At 39.2% G+C, this 9833-nt stretch overlaps 1 long non-coding RNA gene across 1 annotated transcript in view; it reads right to left on the bottom strand.

Moving 5' to 3' along the window:
- Window positions 1–236: 236 nt before the first annotated feature.
- The window catches only part of LOC113606597 (uncharacterized), a 29891-nt gene continuing 20294 nt past the window's right edge, over window positions 237–9833 (bottom strand). Inside the window, exons 3-4 of the long non-coding RNA XR_003427624.1 lie at window positions 1961–2065; window positions 237–1825 (exon numbers count right to left, since the gene is read on the bottom strand). This is a non-coding gene — a long non-coding RNA (uncharacterized LOC113606597). The remainder of the gene's footprint in view (window positions 1826–1960; window positions 2066–9833) is intronic.

The following is a 9833-nucleotide window of genomic DNA, read 5'->3' as shown; positions in this document are numbered from 1 at the left end:
GTTTATAGATACAATACCAAAAGCACGACTCATAAAAGAAACATTTGTTAAATTTGACTCAGTCAAAATTAAAAACTTTTGCTTTGCAAAAGACACTGTAAATATAACACAAAAAAACAAGCCACAGATTTGGAGAAACTATTTACAAATTGCATATCTAATAAAGGATTTGTATCCAGAGTTCTCTCTCTCTCAACAATAAGTATCACTAAAATTACTTTGTTTTTTTACAGTGACAATACCAAGCGCCAGTACGGATGTGGAACCACAAGAGTGCTCCTTCTTTGCTGGCAGCAATGCAAAAATAGTAGAGCCACCTTAGATGTCAGCTGGCTGTTTCCTATAATGATAAACATATACTTACCATATGGTCCAGAAAGCCGTCTTCTGGATTTTTACCTAAGTGAATGGAAAACTTATGTTTCCACAAAAAGTGGTTTATAACACCTCAAGCTGGAGACAGCTAAGTTGTCCTTTAAAGGAGAATGGATGAAAGAACCGTGGTCTATTTTCACAGAGGAACACGACTTAGCAGTGAAAAGGAGTGAGCAGACGATTCACAAGGGTCACGGATGAATTCCAGCTCCATCTTGGTGAGTGAAAGAAGCCAGACCCCCAAAGCTACATATTATAGTTTTCCACTTATATGACATCCTGGAAAAGGTAAAAATATAGGGATGGAAGGAAAATCAGTGGTTTCTCGGGGCTTGGGAAGGGATTCAGTACAAACAAGCCACACAGTCAAATGATTAGAGTGATGGAATTCTGTATGGTTACATATGACTCTATGTATTTGTCAAATTCCAGAGAAATGCCAACAGGCATAGAGAAGCCAAAGTAAAATTTATTGTATGCAAAGTGGAAAAAACAATCAACCAGGATTTAAGGGGATCCCAAGAGAGAACGCAGACCGAGACAAATGAATCTAACTGCATTACAAATGATAACAGAACTCAACAGCTTGACTCCAGATTAGAAGAGAAGATATGGAGAAGAATCTGGTCGCAAATGACAGGACAATTTGCGGGGCTGTCAGGCCAGCCACTGGGTGGAGCCAGAGTTCCTCAAATAAAACCCTGGCAACTTTTTTTTTTCATGAAATTACCTATTACAGCAAAGATAGATTGGCCGCTTGACTCAGTCAATATGGGTGAGAAATGTGCTGAATACAATGCCAAAACATCTCTATTGATCAAGTGTTTATTGCTAGTGAAACTGAAAGATGGGAAACACATTCAGGAGCCTAAGCCTCAGGGTTCCATGTAATTATGCTGTATGATGAGTTTTGACTGTGTCCTGGTCATTGTTTGGTTCTTCTCAGAACTAATTGGAACTTTTACTTGTCTGTGGCCTGGACAGTAGAAAAGGAAAATATATAAATAAATGCAATTATGTAGGTTCCCGACGTAGAAAACAAATCAGTCTCCCCATCGTTGCCAGGATTGTCACAGAGAGCTCTGAGTGAGAACTGCCACTTACACAGACACGTTATCACCTTCCCTGGACAGAGATGGCCAATGGTCCTGTAGAGCTCACACCACCCACAATGTCTGGAACTCCTAAGGTTCCTCCATGAAGGCTCTTCACACTCATGACCATGAGTTCACACCTTCTAGCAGCCATAAACCCTGACGCGAGTTTCACTAACATGAGGTGTTTATTCCCCCAGTTTTCAACTTTCCCTTACTTCAGGCAGATAAAGTAAGTTACTTCAAAAGATTCATGCATTATACTCAGTTTCGTAGCTGAAGGGTAGAGGCTGCCTTTTCTCCTTGGGCTCCAAAGAAGCTTCTACTGGACCTGGAACCTGGAGATTTTGTCTTTCCTAAGAATGAAAGAAAAGGACAGGCCTTGGAATCATGTTGGAAGGGACCATATCCATTGCTTATGACTACAATTCAACTCCAGAGTAGAGGTCCCTGGAGTAAGGTCTCCCAGGTGAAAAGCCATAAGGTCTTACCCTGAATCACCTTGTCCACCTTCCCATCAGGAAATTTTACAGCAAAAGTTGTCAGCAATGTACCAGGACAGATGATTCTGGGGTGAAGACAACTTATCCCAAGACCTTCAGATGAAGAACAGAATTGAGAAAAGTGAGTAGTTTCCAGCCAAGAGCCACTAAATATTTTCCAGATGGCTGGACCTAGAGATGGCCATGCTTCAGTGTGTATACTTTTATTCTCTGTTTTCCTGAGAGTTTTCATTACTTTTTGTGTGTGTAAGCTTCTGTACTGTTAACAGACACTTGTCTCTCTCAACTATTGTGCCTATAATATTCCTTCCTGTCTGTAGTATGACGTTTTCATCCCTAATCACTCTTGTTATGAGTCTAATTTCTCATTTTAATATTCTCATAATTTAACTGATTCACACCATCAAAACAGCTCTTAGATTTTTTCTCACTTCCTCTGGGTACCATCCAGACTCTTTTGGTACCAGTGTCTTGTAACAAGTCAGTTGGTTTCCCAGGTAACTGTGCTCAACCATGAGGTGACATTTTAGACGCAACTTTAAGATTGCTTCAAGGAATTTCTGTAAACCAGTTTATCAAGAGAAACAATTCAATAATACAATCAAAAGTCTCTCTATCAGGACAGTATATTGCTAATCTGAGCAAAAAGTTCATTTGTCAAACAGCAAGTATGAAGACTTACCTCAAAACTTGCTTCCTTGTGTCACCAACCCTAAATTATCTCATCATTAACTACCCAATCCCAATCACTCAAACCTACACTTTCCTTCCACTTCTGACATAGTAAACCAAGACTCTGTCAAGTGATATTTCTCCTTATTTATTAGTAAATCTAATAAACTTAGCTGTTCTTACTCAACAAACCTGTGGGCTTGTGTGGAGTTGACAATCAACACGTAATTCTCGCAAAGACATTAATTTGGGTGATTTTTGTGGCATGGGTTGGCTCTCCCTTAATTTCTCTTTCTTCTATTAGTGTTCTGGCTCTTCCAAGATCCTACCTTTACCGCAGAGAATCAGTGTGGGGCTCTGGGTGCTCTGAACATCCCTGGAGAAACCTTAAGGCCTGAAGATTCTTAAGAAGCTACAACATACATTTTTGTTGTTTCCTTGTATTGGTTAGTTTTCATAGCATACGTGTGTGTACATGCCTCATACACTCATTGTGGAGTTGTATGTAACAACAAGTTGTATGTATTTTTCTCTTTTCTATCTTTCTGAAAAGTCTTTCCCAGAAAGATGTATGTATTGGTAGTGAGTGTGTGTACATTGGCGTATGTGTGTGATGGGGGAGGGGTGAAGAATATAAGGCTTTGAAAGGTTACTTAACTTGCTCAAGGTCACACATTAAGTTTAAGAACTAGAATTAATACCTATTGAAGATGTGATAAAAATGGGGAAAACATCAGAAAATCAACTCAAACTCATATAAAACCCAAATATCCGTGAAAATTCGTTAAATAGATCTTACTTATTACATTTCATTCATGAAATTCCAGTCAATCCAAAACTCCTGAAGTTACATGGACTGATCTTTTCTGTAACTGAATATTTTAATAGTAATATTGAGATACAATGTACATACCATACAAATGAATATTTTTAGTATATTCTCAGTCTGTGCAACCGTAACCATAATATAACTTTGGGACTTTTTTTTTATTCTAAAAGAAGCTGATACTCTCTGTCCCCTCCCACATCCATCCCCCCAGCCCTCAGCAGCCACATTTCATATAAATGTAATCGTACAATATATGGTCTTTTGTATCTGGCTTCTCTCGCTTAAAACATCCTCAAGTTTCACCCAAGTTGTCTTCTGTATCAACTTCATTTCTCTTAATTGGAATGATTTTTTTAAAAATTTTTTTCAAAGCTCTGCATTTTCCCTAAGTGTTTCCTTGAGTTCATGAAACTTTTGAAATACTTTTTAGGAAAAGTTTCAAGTTACTATTATCAGAAAAAGTAATACACATTTGAAAAGAATCTGTCCATTAAAAAATTTCTTTGAAAAGCTCAACTGTTAGAAGTGAAAATTCTTTGCCCAAGGGGAAATAAAATTAGATGAAGAGACACTGATTTATACTACATTTCATGATGGAAAGAAATTTTGAAGCATTTATTAGGAAAATCAATTCCTGACCATGCATAATAGAGTAGAAACTCTGTCCACAGAGTATTCTGAAGAGGACACATGATGATACCCATTAAGTACATACGTGGGAACCAAGTTTTATTTTAGGAGACAAACTAAAATATTTAAATACATGCACAGTGATGAATTCCAGTTTTATTGGGAGAAAAACAAACTTTCCAGAAAGGGACTGGGAGAAAAAGGAAAGAGAGGGGAAGGGGTTGAGGCCAAGAGTTTTCTGGTTTCCCTCCCCTCCCCTGAAGCCCCACTTCTCATTCCATTCACCTTACTCCCTGAGACAAATGAGAAAGTATCAGATTCACCTCCAGATGGGCTAATGCATTTCCCAGGCCTCTTTCCACTCAGTCTAAATATAGAACCCAAGGCACGTGGAGAGAGTCCTGACGTATGTCAGAAAGTACTGGTTTTATCTTGGATTCACTCTGGAATCTTGGATAAATTACTGTAGTTCTCTGACCCTCAGACTCCTCATTTATGAAATTCAGGCAAAAATTTAGAACTTCCCAGCTTGTTATAATGATTAATTAATGTGGTAAATTCCCAGTCCCAGGCCTGGCTTGCTGTGGGTCCTCCATAAATGCCACTTGAAGTAGATCCCGGGGATTCTTTTCTTTGAGAGAAAACAGTTTAAGAAAAGGAGATTTTTAAATAACTTACCTGCAACCTCTGAGAGAAACGGTGAGCACACGTGGTCTCCGTGTCATTCAGCTGAGCTGTAGAGCACGACCACGTCTCTCCTGTTTCACGAGGCTGCTGGTGCAAAGGCCAGCCGTCCTCTGTGGCTGTTAATGGAGTGGCCTCCTTTGTCTCTGCACCTCCCAGACACCGACGGTTTCAAGGCTTTTAAAATCCCTCAATTTAGGCAGCTTCCTCACTCCAGGTTGTTACGATGTGATGCTTTGGGGCTTGTAGCTGAGAAGTTATTTTGAAAATGAAAACTGGATGTTTTATTACCTCAAATAAAAGGAAGCCCTCACCAGGAGTGCAGGGGACACAGCGAAGAAGGGGGTCCTTCTCTTCACATCCTTGAGGCTTTCTGGAGAGGCTTGGGGTCTCGGGTTTGTTGATATTTAACAGGAAATGCCCCATTCTCAGTCTTTAGCTGGGCCTTGACTGCCATGCTAACCAGGACTAATCCAGTCCTGGTTAGTCATCTTCATGTGAGCTGACAGGGATGGGATATCTCCTTCCTGGGGTTGCAGCATTTCCTTAATGGCTAATGACACTGGGCTTCTTTCATCTGTTTATTTTCCATCCAGATATCTCCGTTGGTGATATGTCTGTTCAAGTCTTTTGGCCATTTTCCAATTGGTTGTTTGTTTTCTTATTACTGAGTCTGGGGAGTCCTTATACATTTAAAATATGAGCCTTTTCTCAGATGTGTGATTTGTGGATGTTTCCTCCCAGTCTGTGGCTAGTGTTTTCATCCTCTCAATGGTGGTGGCTTTTGACAAGCTTTTGCTCTTCATTTTGACGATGCCCAGATTATCAATTTCTCTTCTTTTATGGATCACACATTTGCTGTCCAACTTTAAATATCTATGTCCAACTCAAGGTCACAAAGATTTTCTCCAATGATTTCTACTAGAATTTATATTCTACATTAAGTCTATGATCTATTTTGAGTTTTTTTTTTAACATAGTATGAGACATGGATAGAAATTAATTTTTGCATAAGATATCCAATTGTTCCAGCACCATTTGTTGAAAGGCTATTTTTTCCCTCCACTGAATTGTCTTTGCATCCTTCTTGAAAATCAGTGGGTCATAAATATGTGGCTCTATTTCTGGACTGTAATTCTACGTGTATAAACCATGTCAGCATCACAGTTTTGTTTACTGTATCTTCATAGTAAACTTTAAATTAAATCATGTGATGAGATATGGGAACATACGTATATGTATAACTGATTAACTTTGTTATAACAGCAGAAACTAACACACCATTGTAAAGCAATTATGCTCTAATAAAGATGTAAAAAAAAATCATGTGAATCTTCCAGTTGTGTTCTTCTCCTTTAATGTTTTTTGGCCAATTTAGATACTTTTCATTCCCAAACTTTAAAATAAGGTTTTCAGTTTCTAAAAAATAAATAAATAAAAGCCTCGTGGGATTTTGATCAAAATTGCATTGATTCTATAGATTAATTTGGGAAGAATTTAACACTGTTGAGTCTTCAGCACCATGAACATGATATGACTTTTCATTTATTTGTTCTCTAATTTCTCTCAGCCATGTTTTTTACAATTTTAAGTGTACACGTCCTGTATATCTGTTTACAGATTTATCGCTAAGTATCTTATACTGATGATGCTATTCTAAATTACACTGTATGTTCAATTTCAGTTTCTGATTGTCTGTTGCTGATATATAGATTATAACTATTTTTATATATTTATCTTGTATCCTTCAATCTCTTTATGCTCATTTATTATAGTAACATTTTTGTGGATTCCACAGGATTTTCTACGTAGATAATATCTCGTCTGCAAATAAAGACAATTTTGCTTTTTCCTTTCCAGTCTGGATGCCATTTATTTCTTTTCTTACCTTAATTTACTAGTTAGAACTTTCAGTCCAATGTTGAATAAAAGTGATGTGAGTAGATGTCCTTGCCATTTTTCTGAACCTCAGGGAAAGTGTTCAGTCTTTCATCATAAGCATTATGTCAGATTTTATGTAGATGTCCTTTATCAAGTAGAGAAAGTCCTCTTCTACTCCCAGTTTTTTGAGAGTGTTTATTAGAATGAATGTTAAATATTTTCAAATACTTTCTCTGCATCTATTGAGATAATCATATATATTATTTTATTTTATTTTATTTTTAAAGTTTAGTTTAATTTAATTTTATCTTATTTTATTTTCTTACTAAGGTGAATTACATTGACTCATGTTAAAACAACCTTGTATTCCTGGGCTAAACTTCACTTTATCATGATAACATTGTTCTTTTTATATTGTTAAAATTGTATTCAGGCATTTTGCATTTATTCACATGAAGAGTGTTGGTCTGTAAGTTCTTTCATTGTAATGGTCTTGGTATCAAAGCAACTCTGGCCTCAATGTATGAATGGGTGGGTGGGGTATTGCCTCCTCTTAAGTTTCAGGAAGCATTTGTATAAAGTTGATATTGTTTCCTAAATGTTTGGTAGAATTCATCAGTAAGGCCATCTGGGCCTGAAATTGTCTTTGTAGGAAGGTTTTTAAATACAAATTTAACTTCTGTGATAGGTTATCTATTTCTTACTGAGTAAGCTTTGGTAATACGGCTCTTTCATGAGTTTTTTTTTTTTTAATTTCATTGATTTGTTGAATTTATTCGCATAAAGTTGGTTATAATAGTCTCTTTTTTTTTTGGCGGTACGCGGGCCTCTCACCGTTGTGGCCTCTCCCTCCCGTTGCGGAGCACAGGCTCTGGACGCACAGGCTCAGCGGCCATGGCTCACGGGCCCAGCCGCTCCACGGCATGTGGGATCTTCCCAGACCGGGGCATGAACCTGTGTCCCCTGCATCGGCAGGCGGACTCAGCCACTGCGCCACCAGGGAAGCCCTAATAGTCTCTTGTTGTATGTTTAGTATCTGTAGAATCCATTGTGCTTTGCCTCTGGCATTCCCAGTGTCGGTCATCCCAATATCATTCCTGTTCAGCCTGGCTGGAGGGTTATCAGTTTTACTGAAATTCTTAATGAATCAGCTTTTTGTTTCATTCAGTTTTCTATTACTTTTCTGTTTTCTATGTCACTGATTTCCACTCTGATCTTTGATCTGTGCCTCCTTCAGCTTATTGTTCTGTTTGCCCTCCTGATTTTAGATTCTAAAGCTGGAAGCTGAGGTCATTAGTTTAGATTTTTCTTTTATTCTAATGGAAGTACCTAGTGCTCTCAATCTAAACACCCCAATCTATCACTGCCTCCGGCAGATTTGTGTATGATGTGCTGTCATTCAGTTGAAAACATTTCCTGTTTTCCTTCTTGACTTATTCTTTGGCATACAGGTTATTCAGAAACACGTTTACTCATTTTCAACTATTTGGGGATCTTTCTAGGTATCTTTCTGCTGTTAATTTTCTGCTATTAATAACTCAGTTAATATATATATTTTTTCCTTCAGAGAATAAACTTGTATGATTTAAATCTTCTCAAATTTATTGAGATTTGTCTTATTGCTCAGAGCATGGGTCAGTCTTGGTAAATGTTCCTTGGCAAGTGGATAGAATGTGTGCCCTTGTTGGGAGGTGAGTTTTATGAAGGTCTGTCATGACGAGCTGGCCGTCTTCTCTACTGTGGCTGATTTCTTGTTGGCTTATTCTATCAATTACAGATGAGTACTGAAGTGGGTTTTGACTATGCTGTGGGCCCATTTTCCCTTTCTGTCCAAGTCCTTCTTACTATATTTGGAAGCTCTGTCATTAGACACCTAAACATTTGGGACTTTTACATCGTGTTGTTAAATTGACAACTTTATTATTAGGACACCTGCTTTCTGCCCCTGAACGGACTATGCCCGGAAATCTCCTTGTGATATTAACACAGCTGCTCCAGGCTTTTTTTTTTTTTTTTGCGGTACGCGGGCCTCTCACTGTTGTGGCCTCTCCCGTTGCGGAGCACAGGCTCCGGACGCGCAGGCTCAGCGGCCATGGCTCACGGGCCCAGCCGCTCCGCGGCATGTGGGATCCCCCCGGACCGGGGCACGAACCCGTGTCCCCTGCATCGGCAGGTGGACTTTCAACCACTGCGCCACCAGGGAAGCCCCCCAGACTTCTTTTGACTAATGTCAACATGGCATAAATATTTTTAATTTTTTGTGTCATTGTGTTTAAAGTGGGTTTCTTGTAGGCAGCAGATAGATGACCTAACTCTTTAAATTTATCTAATCTGACAAACTCTGTATTTTAATTGGTGTGTTTAAATCATTTAACTTAATTTAATGTGACTTTTTGCAATTCACTGTGACTTTTTACAGGATCGGGCTTAAATCTACCATCATACCCTTTATTTTTTCTGTGTCACGTTTGTTCTTTGTTTACTTTTTCACTTTTAGCTCTTTGTTGTGTCATTCTGTGGTTGTTTGGGGTTTATACCATGTATCTTTTAACTTACCGCAGCCCACCTTTAGTTGATACGTCATTTCAGGTACAGTATGAGGACTTTGAACTTTACTCTTCCTTTGTATATTACCATACATTTTACTTGTGAATATTAAAAAAAAACCCACAATATTCTTTTTGCTTCAAATATTCTTGCAATAAAACAGGGTTACTGAGCTCTCCTCTGGAAACAGCTGGGTCTTTTTGGGTCTTGCTTTTAACATTTGCTGGAGGAGGGCATCCAGGGGGCTTTGATCCAGAGCTATTTTGCCCTCCCGGTGAGGTGAAGCCCACGCCCCCAAGGCTCCTGGGATGTACAAGGACAGGCACTCTGACTGTCGGGGACAGACCTATCCCCAGCATTGGCTGATCTGAAAGATTGTTCCTGGAATCTTTCAGGCAGTCTCCTCCCGGCTGTGGATGTCAGCTCTCACTAATGGCCAGAGAGTCCAGGCTGAACCTCTGAGTCCTGGAGTCCCTGTGCAGCCATCTTCTCCCTGCACTCTGCCCTCTGCCCCCAGACACCTTTTCTTCCATGAACCCCAGCTTCACGACTCCACCCAGGCTGGAGGCTCGGCCTGGGTCACGCGTCCAGGCCCTGGCGGGACCGTCCCTGCAGGCA

The sequence above is a fragment of the Aethalodelphis obliquidens genome, unplaced genomic scaffold (genome assembly GCF_003676395.1).
Source record: "Aethalodelphis obliquidens isolate GAN/ISIS:26980383/991018 unplaced genomic scaffold, ASM367639v1 scaffold3, whole genome shotgun sequence".
NCBI classification, from domain to species: domain Eukaryota; kingdom Metazoa; phylum Chordata; class Mammalia; order Artiodactyla; family Delphinidae; genus Aethalodelphis; species Aethalodelphis obliquidens.
Note: the sequence above shows the minus strand (reverse complement) of the source record. Positions and strands in the feature narration are given on the sequence as shown.